Source organism: Amblyomma americanum, chromosome 2 (assembly GCF_052857255.1).
Source record: "Amblyomma americanum isolate KBUSLIRL-KWMA chromosome 2, ASM5285725v1, whole genome shotgun sequence".
Taxonomy (NCBI): Eukaryota; Metazoa; Arthropoda; class Arachnida; order Ixodida; family Ixodidae; genus Amblyomma; species Amblyomma americanum.
In genome coordinates, this window is record NC_135498.1 from 67,637,428 (window position 1) to 67,649,533 (window position 12,106).

At 45.8% G+C, this 12,106-nt stretch overlaps 1 protein-coding gene across 4 annotated transcripts in view; it reads left to right on the forward strand.

Annotated features, from left to right (window-relative positions):
• The first annotated feature begins 3,605 nt into the window (after positions 1 to 3,605).
• Positions 3,606 to 12,106, forward strand: part of LOC144121365 (protein ABHD15-like) — a 173,226-nt gene continuing 164,725 nt past the window's right edge. For all 4 annotated transcript variants that reach the window (XR_013312607.1, XR_013312606.1, XR_013312608.1 and 1 more), the window contains exon 1: positions 3,606 to 3,732. The gene's annotated coding sequence lies outside the window, so the exon portion shown is untranslated. The remainder of the gene's footprint in view (positions 3,733 to 12,106) is intronic.

Sequence of the window (12,106 nt, forward strand, 5' to 3'; positions counted from 1 at the left end):
GCGATAGCTACAGCTGGCCAAGTGGAACTTGGTCATTTGACAAACCACGTGATAAGCCACGGCGCCGCGCCGCCGGCAGCTGCTGCGCACCGCGTGACCAACCACGCTGAAGGCTCGAAATGCTACCGTAATGTAGCCATCGCTAGAAAAAATGATTGATATTTCACAAAAAACGTGTGCAGGATGCAGCTGTTCCAGCTGATTACTCATTTCACGAACATAATGCCACAAGGGATATAACGTTACAAGATAAAGTTCGAAATTGGTTAAAAATACTAATTTCACTCAAATAATGTTTAAACGACGTCAAGACAATTTTTTTTCGGTAGAAGCAGGTGGTGGCAGGTTGTTCATCTGTCAAGTGTTTTGCGAGAAACGAATCATTGCGTAAAGCGATGAGTGACAAGTTGTGTGTTTTACTTTGTTATCTTGTTGTTTTTTTCACTTGTCGCCGTCTTTTGCGCTATTTTCACTGAAGTATAAATATTCCTGGGGGTGGCAGAAAGAAATCATCGTGAAACGTGGGTTCACGGAAAATTATTGGCGATAATGCAAGAACGTCTAACACGTAGGACATAAATGTAGGTCGACGATGAACAAGGAATTGAACGCCGCAATAATTCCATACACAGCCATTGCCGACGTTGTTATCAGTGGCTTTGATTATCGTGGTGAGAACCCTATTCGCCCTATTTCTTGTATAGTTCCCCTTCCATGACGGTTGGAAACGATAGTCTTTCTTGGCGCGAATAGACTGTCGCAGAAACTGAACAGTGTCTATTTAAGTGCTTGGTGACGTGGGAGCAACACTTGCGTAACCTGGCCATAGAATAATGACTGTTACTGACAGAAAAAGGAAGTAAAAGCAAGGCTTTTCTATCTCATTGATAATGTGCTTTCGATTGTTCGCAGAGCCCGCATTTTTCATTTGAAAGTGTTGTCTTTGATACCACTTTATCAGGAGGCCCCTCAGCCTTCTACCACATATGCATCTCTTTCAGAGAAGTCGCCAGAGCAACCCAGGCTCTTCCATTATTTCGAACTGATGGCGGTGATTTTCCCTTGCGCTCTTTAACGCGTCATTGTTAAGGGTCACGTGCAGTGGAGTCCAGCATAGGTGCTGGAGTTGTAGTTGCGAGCGAAAAATCCGGATTGGTCGGAAAGCTGGCCACGTCAAAAGTGGAGCGGAGGATTTGAAAAATGATTGTATTAGAAGGGCGTAGCGCCATTAAAACGTCATTATGACATGCGAGTTGTGAGGTTTTAATTGAGGGGGAGATAAATACGTTCTCAGCGCTTAACCGCGGCTGACACAGTTCAAAGCCGCCAGACCCCACCCCGTGATCGCGTACGCTACCGAGCGCACGTCGACCACGGCGGGCCTTGCTCTGAGGGAACAAAGGAACGACACACTCTGGTTGACACAAACAGGCATTTATTGCTACAACAACAATAACGCCAGCTAGCAACAAAAAACGCTGAGGAATCGAGGTCGTCCAACTCACCAGCACTGTTACGAGCGAATGTTCGCTCACGCTAGGGCAAGAGGTACTCCGATGCCGTACGGGACGAGATACGGGAGCATGTCTCCCCGCCACTTCCTCGCCCCACTGGCGAAGAGCGGAGCCGCGCGCGAAACGTCCGCTCGCGCTGACGATCCCAGCCGAAGAGAATGATGCTGTAAGCTACGTTCCGTGCGCGCGCGCAAGCAGTCTCTGCGGCGCCCTCCCTTGTTAGTTACGGTAACTAACCAGGGAATGCGCCCCTCCCTTGAGGTGATGCTTATGCTGCAGGGCCCATCAAGGAAAAGCCTACAAAGCCAACTTCAGGGCAGGTCCCCACAAAACATATAAAGTATACGAATTATGCTGAAAAGAAACTAGGGGTAATTAGTCGGGAATCGAACCCTTTACCACTTGGCTTCCGAGTCAAGCACGCAGCAGATAGGGCACGCAGGCACTTTCACACGGCTTGGTTAAAGCGAAGCTATGTATGTCGAGTTGTCTTTCACATAATTATTGACATTGTGAAATAAGAAACAGCGTACGTGTCTGCGTGGGCAAAAAGAACCTCTGACGGTACCCATTAACGCCCTCGGGTCATACAGTTAAAGGCGATGCTTAAGTGCACGCCAAAATTTTATTCATTCGTCGTAGAACCAAGGCATTTGAAAGGAGTTGCTTTCTGACTGTCGGGCTGCAACGCTATAGGGCTTCTCATAGAATATTACCAGTCTTGCGGGCGATTCGCCCTGCAGTCTCATTCTCGTTCGGTCGTTTTGAAAAAGTTCCTTTTTCCTCCCAAATATTTAATCCAGTGCTGTAGTTTTGCTTCTGCAATTTGTTGCAGCGTCTGCAAAAAGACGACGTCGCCCTTGTAATCTGAGGTCTAAGAATGCGCCTGTCCCGTTAGAACGCCCAGCAGGGTTGGACGGGAAAACTATTGGGGAAGAACTATTCAAGGAACTCCGCTCTCTCCTGAAAGCGTTCAGTGTCACAGAGGCAGCTGCAGACCTTTTCTCTTGCTTCCGCTTACATCTCGCTGATTGGCTGCAGGCACTCCTCTCTGGCGCTGTTTTGTCTTATAGGGCACTACACAACTTTTCGCCTTGGAGCCTTGTCACGGGCTTTCTCTTTATCAACGAAGAGAATGGATGACTCATCTGGTTCCTTCTAAGCTCCTCTTCTTATCTTAGTTCGAAGAAAGCGTTTCTAGTGAAAATTTTATAATTTGAATGCAACGTTCTTTTTGCTCTAATGCTCGTTTTGAACTTCAAAATCCGCAGCAGTGAACGAGATCGTCTGTATTTCTTGCGGCCTTGAATGCCACCATTGTCGTTGTGCAATACAAGCGCTACGCTTCAATTCCATTCACGTGGATTCTTATCGTGCTTAAAAATAATAACCTCCGTTTGTAATCTTCCGTTCATAATATTTTCAGGCGTCTCTCATAGCCTGAGTCGCTTTGGGATGTTAAACCCCCATAAACCGTAATATTTTCAGAACCGTAATGGCGTGCGTCCTAACCACAACAGTCCGTATTTCTTACAGGCCTGAATTCCGCGTGCCGCTCTCCTCGTAAATTAATAATGCTATGTTTCCCCGTCTTTCGTCCGAGTTCCGTACATGCTTGAATGTCTTGGCTACGTGTTTTCCAAAGAAGGGTTATCCCATTTCTCCTTGCAACTTTGCACACATCAACCGAATTTAGAATATACGCCGTTCTACCGTTTTCCATACCTCCCTACTTTTTCCAGTGACCCCTATATATTTTTTCTATACCTTGCGTAGTTAATTAACGCGATAGTGCATTCTCGTGCCATTGTCGCTCATTTCGACAGTGAAAGTAAGTTACCCGCGCACGTAAGTATTTCGCTTAGCACCTAAGAATAGTTAGGCATAAGATTCTGAGCCAACCCTAATTGCGCGAGTCAGTCATTCGTACTTCGCCGCGCTACATTCGGGAACCGACATGCAATTTCGCAAGCTGCGAGACCGCGGAGACCGCGATATCGTTTACGGCGCACCTCGAAAGATGGCGCTGCGTCCCTTATGATTTATACACGGTGAGCCGTTTGACACACAGATACCGCGCCGTTGCGTAGCAGACGACGCGTCTGTCTCGGTGCTTGCGGTCGTGCGGTGTCGAAGCTCTCCCCAGGTTTATCGGCGTCGGCTAAGAGCAACGCCTGGACATTGAGTGCTGCTGCTACGGTGCCGTACACGATGACACGTGAGTGGGCCGATAGCGTTTCTACGTTGTTCCGCGCGCAAACGCGACTGCACGTGTTACGCGGAAGAGAGGCATGAATGCATGCGTGCGTTGTATGCGCGGCAAGAGAAATAATCTCTGGCCCGGCGCGTAATATGTCACGGCGAAGGTCTCACACGTATTAGGAGTGTTGCTGTAGGGTAGTTCGTAACTTGACAGAGCGATCTATAGCCGCGATCGCTTTTAGCCATAGCAATATCCAAGGAAACAGGCCCTTTGCCGCTTGTATGCGGGTTGGAAACGACCACAGCGTGCGGGAAACACACAATAGCAATGCATTTCAAACGCATTGTATGTTGTCAAGAGCTTACTGGTTACCTATTTGCTTATATGTGCCGTAACTTCTGACTGCAAATTTCGGAGTTGTGTAACAAAAAATATTTGAGCAGAAAATACACGTTACGAAGCAAAATCACTGTTGATAAATAAAGCTAAAGTAAATCAAGAACAAAAGGGAAGACATAATTTTAAAAGAGCAGTGCTAGCATGAATTGGTGAGAAAAAAGTGAACAAATCAGATACTTTCTTGAAACGTTTAATGATGGGGAAAATATATACGTGTTATAACGGCTTCTGTTCGATATCGTTCCATTCAAGTACTGTTCTTGGGCAGTAGGAACATATTGAAAACGTTGTTATTGGTTGTAAGCAGGGTAGTTGCCAAATAGGGCCCCCAGCCATAGCATTGCTAGCTGCATGAGCAGCTAGCCACGAGTCGCGAGGTGCTATTGTTGGGATTCCACTACATGCGCAAAAAAAAAAAAATCCAACGACAAGTTCTGTACCCACCTGTGATGAGAGTCACTACAGCTGGCGACCGCAGGTTATCGACCAATGGAGCAGTAGGTGTAATTAAATTCAGCAGCTCTTTTCAAACACTTTTTAAACTTGCAAGTGGTGGTTTAGAAAAGCGGTTCCATTGCATAGTGGAATCCACTAAGGGAGAACGAACTATGCTGTCATATGCCGTAAAATACGAACTACAGACGTGAAAAAAGATTTTAACGAACTTTTCAGCGAAACAGCTTGCGAAGAGATAATAGCTGTCATAACATCTACGAGCTTAGTCCAAGAAAAGTCCTTATACAAAGACCTGCAGACGGCAAATGAAAGCAATTTATTTTCCCATCTTTGAATACACTACAATATATATATATATATATATATATATATATACCCGTCAAGTTTTCTAGTATGCGTCCTTCAACTTAATATATTTAATCGGTAACCTTGATAACACTTTTATACACACACACCACCATACTATATAATGTATATATGACAGCCAGTTTCTGGTCGAAACTTCGATGCATCAAATGTTTCTGCAAGAAGTGTATTTCAACTTTCTATTTAAGTTATCAGCTGCCGAGGAAGGTATATATATATATATATATATATATATATATATATATATATATATATATATATATATATATATATATATATATATATATATATATATATATATATATATATATATATATATATATATGCAGTCGCGCCCATTTATAGCTGCTGCAGTTATATTATAACAAATGCTCGCTTATTACGAAAGAGAGCGGAGCTGCCGGCAAAATATGTATTACGGCTTTGGCAGTGCCTTTCAGATAAAACGCAGAGACATGGCCGCAGCACTCTGTTAACACGAAGGATGAGGCACCGAAAATTAACTTCTGCAGTCGACAAACGTTTCCTTCTCTAGGGGAACGCCGTAGCCACTTTCACGCAGCACCATGTCGAGAGAAACAAGGGCAGCACATAAATTTTCAAGCTAGTCGAAATGCAGTGTATTCTTCTGATACGCATGTAACCATCTTCTAAGTACAAGTTTCATCAGGTTTCTTATGAGTAAATGCCATTGAATCCTTCAAGAATATCTGGTTTTGCCAAATAACCTAATTTTATTATATGTCTGAATCAAACGTGATTCCGAGAAAACATTCTGGCAGCCTGAGGAACACAGGTAACAGCATGTTAACAAGATCTAAAACACTCCTCCCGGGCTCCACCTATTCAGCCTATTCAGTAAACGACGAGTAGAGGTGTGCTTTTAGATTTAGTAGGCATGAACAGCATAAACTACGAGGAGTAATAAGGAAAATCCAAGGAAAGTCCACAAAAACAATTGATACAAGTTAAAGGAGGAAGTTATTAGAAACGCCACAAAGCAGCTTTTAAGTGGGAGCTGGTTTTCCTCAAAGCGGAACATCAGTTTGTTTGCTGTAATAGTGACCTAGTGGTTTGAGCATCCGCATTACATGCGGCCGGAGCGGAATTCGATGCGCGGTGCCGCCGGATACCCACCGGCTTTTTAAATGGACTGAAGCATTCCCCCGTTCTCCTAGCAGTTCGCTTCTCTGGGATTAAATGCTTGGGAAATTGGATCTGTGACTCCACATAATTCGAACCAAAACACGTTAGCTACGGCACTTTTTGGCAAAGCTGGCATGGCTCTGTTAAAATGAAATTCTCATCATCTTCGCCATCTATGTGTGCTCGGCAGCGAGGCTTGAATTTCATCGAGAAAGTGGCAGCAACGGCAGGTTGGGAGCCATCAGAAGAGAACAGCATAGATTGTCTCTGAGGCCCGAGTTGTTTTAAAGGGGAATGAATTAATTCTCTGTTATGTTTGCTTACTTTCACAGCGTTAGCTGTCATTAGCTGTTGCCTCGGTTTTACGGGGGAGGTCGTTGGCAGATAAACTGACCCCCTCTCCCCCACAAGAACCCTCGGCGATCTGCGTCCCTCGCAGCCTTGCAGGAGCCATCACCACGCATCAAAACTGAACTTACCCTCCTACCTCCCCCCCCCCCCAAAAAAAAAAATACAGTAAAGCAAAAGCCCGTTTTTTGCTTTCCCTCTGAAATTCTCCCTCTTCACTCTTTCCCTTTGAAGTTCCTTCCCATTCCCTCCTCGGAAGCTATCAATGCCTCTCAGCTTATATTATCATTACCCATCGTCTGCGAAGTGTCGCTGAGATGACCTAGAAAAAGGGAGTTATGGCGCTGCGTCGCACCCCCAAACGCATTACTGAACATTCGCGTCACTGACTCGTAACTGTCCTGTGCGTTTTTTTTTTGTTTCACTTTATCAGCTGTGTACTTTCTGCATGTATATTATGCTCTTTTATTTTTCTCTCTACCTCTCTCAGTTTTTCGTCCGTTACCCTACATTAGCTTGCGGGGCATAGCTCGGGGAGGTGGCGATAAAAAGAAATGGACATACGAGGACCGTAATTGATCATTTCCCCTTGGTCAATTTTTAATGAAGTTCGGAACGCGCAAGTTCGTACATTTAGTCTTTCTTTAAACAGCCAAAACCCAGAGTGAAGCGAAGCCATGGCTTCGCTTTACTAATTGCCCTCGCATCGTCAAGGAGATGTCTGTTATTCAAAGATAAGTTCGTATGCTAGAAAGAAAATGGAAGTCAGGCGGTGACAAACGAGGCTAGTACTGAGGATGGAGGATATTTCGTAGCCACACTAATTTGTTTAATGGCAATTCTGACCTGGAGCACTGCCTTCCATACAGAGCACGCTCATGTGCGTTATTCTTTTCGAGTAGTTCCCCCAATTTACCGAGGGTGATGCGTAATAGGCGCTCTATGCCGGCCTATACCCTTCCGCAGGGATGGTTTGCTTACCTCTTCTCTCTGGCCCCAAGAGACTCTGGTCGACCCCACACATGCTCAACGCTGCACGGTGGCGCACTTTATTTTTCGGATCATGGCGAGGAAGAACAGTTTCATGTTTGGTGCTTGCTTTAGTAGCTGGCCCACAATGATGAACTCATTTTTCATCTTCCGCAGTCACTCAGCCAAAAATGTTCTTTGGGTGAAATAGCGGCGTGTGGTGGAAATTATAGGGACCCGGGTTGGCCGATTCTCGTCGTACAGGAAGAGAGAGGAGACGAGGACCCCAACGGGAAACAGTTCTCACATACACATTTCAATTCAATGTAATCTTTTTTTCTGCAGACCGTCGTCCCACAAAGGGAGTTTTGAATGGTTATCGATCATCGCACATGCAGTGTGGTGCTCTGCTTTATTGTGACGATGTCTCTATATACGGCTGGCCAAGGTTCTTCGGGAATAAAGGCCTTTTCTACCGGCGTTTGCCTGCATTTGAACTGTCAGTGGTACTAGTAATTTATTACATCATGAGACTAGAAATCTGACCCCCCGTTCCGTCGTCTTCTACCAGAAAAATTTATTGATGTGTGTCGCCTTGCAATGCCGCTGACCCAACGGTGGCTCTGCATCACGTTGACCCCATTCTTACACCCCTCATTGTTTCCAGCGCCGTAAAATAAAAATTAACTACAGCTTGACGTGCTGCGCACCGTAGTTGGTGTTTAGTTCTATCTGGAATTTCTTTTGCTTCGCGACTTTGGGCTGCGGGCAGGGCAGCACTCTTCATTGGAAGGCTTAAGCAGAAATGGTCAGCAATACCTCCGCAAGGACCAACATCCAGTCTGGACGGTGCATCACAAAAGGTATGAAGGGACGCGGCACGAAAAAATCAACAAATGCAATAACATTTTTTTTTAAAAAGTAGTAAGATTTTAACACATTTAAGCCGAGTAGACGTGCGAAGGGATATATCTAGCCTGGTTGGCTGACAGTTTTGCTTTCCTGGGTCGTCTGCACTTCTGGCGACATTAGTTCCATAGTAATTTTAGTTGAAGAAGACAGCGATGTGCAATGCACATCGCGACATTTGTTTGCAACTTTACACGAGGCGTGATCGGCGGCGGCGATAGCATAGTGCTCTCGTGCAGCAGCCAGCGAGGCTGGTCTGTTTGCGCCGCCGCGTGTTCGGATCACATTCGCGGCAGTATTCTATTCATTTTTTTATGGTTCGGCCGAGGTCACACCCAAGGCCAAGCTTCACATAAATTCGGCTAGACCTCCTGAAGTAGTGCTTCCGCACTAAAAATGAAATGCACCCCACCAACGCCTTATCATCCGTATCCTTTAGCTGCGTCCCGTCCTGCACGCTCTTTTTTGCTCTGTAATGAATCCGTACCGAGTAGCCCCGCTAGATACTGCTTTAGCTAACCAGAAAACGCAAACTGAAATCAGCGATAGCAGTGAATAACAACTTTATTGTGTGAAACCATGAAGAAAGAAACAAAAACGTTTAGCATAGCACAACTTAATTGCGCATTCGTAACATTAATACAGCGTGAAAGCGAGACAGAATTACACCAGTAGCACAGCGCTCTTTATAGAAATGAGTTCTCAGCTGCCACATCGCCGGCATAGCTCGCCAGAGAGCGAGAGCGCAGGTCACGAGCGCACTAGTTCGTCTTCTCTGAGGCTGTATAAGGCCGGAAAGGGACCCAATAAGAGTTCCATTGTGCCGCCCTGCTAAGCTTTACCTCAGTGGTGACGAGGAGGATGGGATTCCTCTTGGGCATGCTGCGGCAGTAGAGGACCGTGAGGATAGCCTCGATCCCCGAGGCGCTGTGAGCAGATGTAGCACGTCCACGTTACGCCTGGGAGGTTATTTTGTGGTTCGCGATGTCACCGACAGTGGATAGCGCCACGCGTTGCTGGTGTCTACCCTCAGCAACCACGTCATTCACATTGCTGCCACCAGCAACAGTTACCTGGAAGAGTAGTTCAGTGCGCAAGTGAACGAGATCGCAACGAGATACGCCTTCTTAAGACTTCATGCGGAAACAAGAGGGCGGGGAGAGTGCCCGGGACTACATGGTCGATCTCCGATACGTGGCCACTGGCTGTAACTACGGGGCTGCCCTAGATCGAATGCTGCGGTTGTCTGTGTGGAATCCTCGATGCCGACGTACGCGGCTGTTTGCTGACGCGCAAGAAACTGAGCTTCGCGGAGTGCGGAAGAGTGCGTCTTGGCTTCGGAGAAAGCCAGCGTGGACGCTCGAAGGATGCAGGAAGCTGATGCGTGTCAGAAACATCCATGCTTGGCGAATAAGTTTTCGATGGGTCTCAGAGAAATCAGAAATTAGTTCGATCATAACCGTTTTTGCAATTTTCCCGATAAATGTTAAAAATAAAGTAATTTTTTTTGTTCCGGGGTGCACACACAGAAGATATGAGACAGGCACTGAATGGGGCTGCCGCAATTGCGGCCAGTGAACGCAGTACAAAAGGTGCAACAAAAAAAATGCGCCGAAGTTAGGACATTCGGCATCGGTAAACTTCGGCGCACGGGATTTTGGCATCCAATAATTTCTTTACATTATAATATGATGTATGTTACAACATTATTACCATGGTGTTGCATGTGCCATGGTAGTAATTTATTGCTATTTTCTCCTTTGCTTTGTTGTAGATTCCTTTCGCCTTCCTTTCTTCGCGTTTGTCTCCTCATACATGTCGCGAATTCTAATAATCTGACACAAAGGTATGGCGTTGCTCGTGGCGAAAATTGCTGTCAAGTCGCAAAACATTTTCCCACATCATATGACATGTCGGCGTCCACCTAAGATTCTATTCAAATTATTGGGAGTCTATACTGAACTGTTTTAACTCACATCAAAGCAAGGCGAAGGAAGTCCCAAGCATGTTTCGTATGTTTTCTTTTCCATGTAAGAAAAAAATGACACGTTGCCCTGAGCTACGGCTGCAGTACGGGGCTACCAGGCGCTTGATTCAGGAACGCAACATTCAGTACTCGCTCTTCCTTTGCGTTAGGAAATAAACGATCGTGTACCCGTGAGAAATAACTGAGCGCGAATTAAGAGGGAAAGAAGAAATATTCATTGCAAAATGAAGACGCTGACTGCAGAGTACAAGGAGCCAGCTTTTCTCAATCTTTCACGATCACCTAAGCTGTTGATACAATAAAGTAAACCGGTGGAAAAGAAAGATCGCACAAAAACGGTATCAATACAGTTACACTCCATGTAGTAAATCAAGCACACTGCACGCAACGAGCAACACAGACACCGGCATGCAAACACTGCTCGAGATGGGCGCCAATTAGGGCAGTGAAATATACGTACTTTATTATTCTGGCCTAGTGGCCCAGTCGTTTGAGCATCCACCTCGCATGCGGGAGGTGCGGGGTTGGATCCACAGTGCCGCCGGATACTCACCGGTGATACAATGGGTACAAGCTTTCCCCTGGCTTGGTGCTCGGCTTATTAAGCGTGAAATGCTTTGTAAATGGGTCTCTGACCCCACCTTGAGTAACGTATTAATCTTGAGCCTGACTCATTCGCTGGAGCTCGCACTGCGTTCGTGGTCGTCTGAGAAATAAAGCGAGAGTGCTGGTCTCAGATTCGATACTATGGGCTCTCATGGGGTTCTCAGTGGGTTCTTTTGACCATTCTGCAGATAGCGCTTGCTTTGCCCTACTGTGCTATATGACGCCCTCAGACGCAACTCCTCCCTTATCAGGAGTCGCAAGTTCTAATTTCAGTTCACGTCTTGTTTGTTTATCTATTCGCTCGCCCGGTAATCTTGCGCGAAAAGTACTCTAGCCTCGGCTTCCAGCCGCGTACGACACGGCTGTTTGCATTCAATGATGAAGAAAAAGCAGAGAATGACAAAAAAATGAGGAAAGGAAATAAAAGTCTCTCACGATCCTCAGATCGTTTTCAACGCGTTAGCAGCCGAATGTTCGTTATATCCGAGGTCGACACACTAAATTTCATTATATTCGAAGTGGAATATATTCTTAATATCCGAAGTCACCACACTGATTTCGTTACATCTGAGGTTCAGACACAAAAGTTTTTTTATATCCGAGGCAGTATACTGCGATCGTTCACAGCCCAGAGGACAGGCGGGCCACCTGCCACAGACGGCGCTTGCCATTTCTCTTCTTGCACACAGCCTTGTACTGCTAACGCATTAAGATTATTCAACACCACCGTCTCCTTGCTTTTAATGCCAACCAGATCAGCCAGGTTCGGATGGTCAATTGCCCTATTAATACCCTCTTAGGACGAAAGTACTCCCACAGAAACACAGTTAATTTGCCCAATATTGGAAATGTATTGGCTAAGACCGGTCCAACAAAGGACCAGAGTGAAAACAGCCATTTACAATATTGGGCCGATCACCTGTGCTGCTTGGGTCATACGCTTACCAACACCGACCAAAAATCTTGTGACCTACGTTCGTACGCGCGTACTTACGTACGTAAATAAAAAGATATCAAATATCCACGACTTGGACTCGAACTTCCATAAAACAGATGAGATGAGATGAGATGAACAGATGAGATGAACTTAATCTCGATCAGAGTCTAAGAGCGTCGCTAGACGTGCCGACGACCCAGTGAAGCAAAACCACGATCCAACCAGGCTAAACACGTGCTTTCGAAAGGTCTACTCGGTTTAGGTTT